Source organism: Chamaea fasciata, unplaced genomic scaffold (genome assembly GCF_029207755.1).
Source record: "Chamaea fasciata isolate MVZ Bird 193981 ecotype frontalis unplaced genomic scaffold, bChaFas1.0.hap1 SCAF_3, whole genome shotgun sequence".
Taxonomy (NCBI): Eukaryota; Metazoa; Chordata; class Aves; order Passeriformes; family Sylviidae; genus Chamaea; species Chamaea fasciata.
In genome coordinates this window covers 97,628,476-97,632,847 of record NW_027094088.1, presented here as the reverse complement: position 1 = coordinate 97,632,847, position 4,372 = coordinate 97,628,476, and positions in this window count along the sequence as shown.

The following is a 4,372-nucleotide window of genomic DNA, read 5'->3' as shown; positions in this document are numbered from 1 at the left end:
CACTAAAGTATTCATATATTTTCCAGTGCAGTGAAAAACATGGCTGTCAGCCTTTGAACATCTGTTCTAAGCAGTTTATATTTATATTCTCTCTGCACCAGGGAAAGTGTGTTCAGAGTCTTGTTTTGTTAAGCAATTTTTTTTTAATGGAAGGGGGGAGAAAGAGGAAGTTCTTTAGTGAGGAGGTGTTTTGAGGGCTATTTGATTTTCTCTTAGCATTCATGTTTCTTAACACTGGTGTAATGAATTGTTTGAGGCTTATGCTTCACATGCTGAATAAAGCAGTTAGGTTTATAAAAGTCTAGACTTTGGCCCTAAATGCCATCATCTTGGATTACTCCCTTCCCAAGAAAACTTGACTCTGATGCAGAATTGCCTGCATAATAAATTGAGACCGAGTATGAGTGGGATACATACCCCAGATCAGATGGGATTCATTAGATAAAGAAATTTTGTAGAAAAGGAACTGTGGGCAAGAAGTGGAATATAAGTCAAGGGTGAGTGTTGTAGAACTTAAGGCAGACAGTGCATGGGCTCCACTAGAGAGAGCACAGGCAGCCAGCCCAGGAAGGTGATTGTTCTCTGTTATCTATCCAGCATTTATGAGGTTGCACCTGAATTACTTTGCCTAGTTTGGGGCTGCCTATCATAAGATGCTGAAGGAGCAAGAGGGTTTGACCCACTGAGAGAAGATTATGGGGAAAACATAACTGTGCCATGTTTAGCTAAACTGAATGGGTGAGTACAGAGAAGGTGAAGTCAAATTTCTCAGAGGCTTGTACAATGAAAGGATGAGACTCAGCAGTTAAAAATTTCAAGAATTTAGGTACTATCTAATGATAAGAAAAAATTCACCATGAGTGCTCAAAGACTCAACTAGGCAGCACAGAAAAGTTTTGCAATACTTGTTCTTGGAGAGACACAAAATTTGGCTGGACAAGAGGTGAGCCATGGACATAAATTTGAACCTGGAAAAACTTTGACTTGAAGTCCCACTAGATGACTGTCTTGGGTTTTGTAACCGAAAAACATGTTATTCTATTCCATCTGTTGAAACCGGGTGGAGCAGTGTTGCTTATCTTTGCCTAAATGGGTCAGTGTTGCTTATCAGATGGTGCAGTGATCCTTAAACAGATGGTGCAGTCATCCTTAACAGATAGTGCACGCCGTGTCCCACTGCCCCCATAGGACATCTTCTGCTAATGGACCATTAAAGCTCACCAATGACATGACACATTACATCATACTATTGTGAGATGCTCCACCCAGGAAGGAGGAGCCAAACTATCTTCACCTAGATAAAAAGGAGCCACAAGTGCCACCAGGTATCCAGTTTTCCACCGGATCCCTGGAGGAAGACTGGACCTGTCTCACCATTACTGGACCCTTTCCTTCGACAGGACCATCTCTACTCCAGCAGAACCAAGTCTGCCACTCCAGGAGGGCTTACTTTGGACTGCTTCCAACACCCTGACCAACAGGGTGTCAGATTGTATTTTTCTGACTCTGTCAGGGTTTGTCTAAGATTTCTCGTTTGTTTGCTTGCTTGCTTATTCTTCTGTACTGCAACATTTGTATTTTTATATCCCTAGTAAAGAACTGGTATACCTATTCCCAAAATCTTTGCCTGACAGCCTTTCAATTGCAAATTTATAATAATTTGGGAAAGGGGGAGAGAGGCTTACATTTCAAGGGAGACTTCAACCTTCCCTGGCAGATACCTGTCTATCTAAACCAAGACAATGACCTTCTCAGGTATCTTCCAGCTTAAACCATTCTACAAATGTAAATGCAACAAATGTCCAAACAAAATAATAAGGTGAATCACAGTGGGCTGCAGACTACAGAGTAGGAGCATGTACAGGAGCAGCTTGGTCTGCCCCATAAAATGTCAATGAGATATAGTTATGGGCAAGGGGTAGGGAGTCCATTCTATTAGAGAAAACTAGTTTTCATCATAAAACTTTATGAAGATCTTTTCATTTCTGAGATTCAGCTATGGTGTATCCTAAGGAAAGGAATCAGGACCTTGAACTTCTTTAGGTAGTCTATGGAAAGGTAAGAAAAAGCCTGGCAGATATATCTGATACGTTGCCAGTGGACTGCACTGTTGAAATGAGATGTAGCCCTCTTTAAGACCTGAATTTCTGAAAGCACTGAAACTGTATGACCATTTATATTGAACGCTGAATCACTGCAGCCTAAATGAGAAATGACAAAAGCATGAATAACTGAGGCCAGGTCATTGCCTTCCAGGAAATACTCTTTTAGCCAGCTGGAAAGAAAGCTTTTTTACTGATGGTTGCTGTTATGTAAGCCCAGAGATCAGTGAATAATTTCATGTGCTTGCAAAGATTTAAGGCCAGAGTGAGCCATCAGATCAAGTATTTTGAACTGCTCCTGGCAGTTTTCCTCACATAATTTGTTTGGGTATTTTAGTTTGCCTTTTTTGTTGTTGGTTTTTTTTTGGGTTTTTTCCTTTAATTTTAGAATGGCATAATATATTTAATCAAAAATATTAGGGAAAAAGTATTTTAAAAATCCACTGCAATAGTTGGCCTGTTATTCATCCTAATTTTTATCATCCACTCTTCAACCTCAAATTTCGATTTGTCTTACTTAACTTTACAACAACAATTCTTTTACATCTTTCTTTGTTACAATTAAGAGCCTGGTAGCATTCATAATTGCCTTCTAAAGTTACTTCCTCAAGTATTTTCTCAATCTTTACTTCTTGAATCTTTCAACAGGTGACTGCTTCTACAGTTCTCAAAAATATCAATAGCTTTTTCAAACACTCTTCAATTTTAAAAATCCTGTGATTATGAATAGAGATTATCTCATCTACTGATTGTACCTACTACAAGTTTTACTCCAAACACTGTGTTTGCAGAGTTTAAGTGTCTCACTAACAGAAATAAAGTGTTCATAATTTCCACTTTTCATGAGTCATGTCATCTATTTATGATAACATTTTAAGGAGAATTCGCATTGGATTGTTAATATCAAATATTTTGTCTCTCATGAGATACCGGGTTGGAGCCCCTTGTTCTGTGAGCTCTCCGTGTTGCTTTATGACTTTGATTTCTATTAAAAAAGAATAGTTATGAAGGCAATTCCCCAAGAAATTCAGTTAGCTCTAACTTTAGCATCTTGCCCATATCATTTACTGAAATTTGAAAAAAAATATGGAAATTTTCAACATATTTTTACAACCAACTATTTCAGTGTCTTTGAGACCTTTACTGAAGAGGATCCTTAATGTCCTCGACTCCAGGTGGAGCCTTGGTGAAACAAAAACCTTTGATGGCTATTTCTTGCCAGCAACTGTGCACTGACAGGTGTCAAAAATTAATGCTAAATGAATGAAATGTTAATTAATTTAGCAGGTGTTACTGGTGTTGTTCTGCATCATGTTAATATTATGACTGAATGACATACACTCCAGAATGGCTACAAAACCTAAGTGAGTGCTACTGTGGTGTGATGGGGTAAGGACCTCCTTAATCCATCACTGAACAAGCTGGCTTCAGGAAAAAAAGGTAGACTGGTGTTGTTCCTTGGCTGGTTAGTGTTTATGAGAGGGAAGCTGATCTGCATGGCTTTGGAGTGCACAGGTACATTCCTGCAACTCTGGGGCATTACTGACTCACTGGCAATTAGGGATAAGCAAGGATGTAATCTCTGTACGTGGCCTTTATCAACCAAATTTTTGATACTGTATAAGTTGGATAAATTGGAAAGAGAGTTTTGGGGTTTTTTACACAATCAGTTTAATTTGTTAAATCCTCAGTCAGATATTTTGGGATTTCTGCTGAGACTAAAGACCAACCAATTAATCAGGTTTTAGTTATATCACTCTTCTTTATTGTTTGTTATAATTGTTTTAGCTATTTTGAGGCTTCCTAGCATTTTATGAATGTAAGTATGAATAGATATATATGCAATCTTTATTATAATTTAATATCAATGAGCCACAAATTTTCTTAAACAACATTTTTATGACCTTTTGATGCAAATGTTTTAGGCCTCCTGACTCAAAAATGTTTATCCTAAGTAGATGTTGTCTAACTTCTTCCTAAGGCTTATTAATAGCCTGGAAATTGCCTCCCTGTCCTCATATGGTATGAATGCAGCACTCTGCTTCTTTCCAAATATAGAGACACAGTATTTATTAAAAACTTCTGTCATTTCCATGTCATCATTGACAATTTTACAATCTGCATTTGTTAATAACCTTTCTATAATTTTTTTTGTTCCCAATACACTTTCAATATTTTTTTTAAATGTCTTTAATTCTAATAGTCTGTATAACTGTTGCTCTAAGCTACTTTTGGCAATTCATAGCTCCTATTTTGTTCATGATTCCACT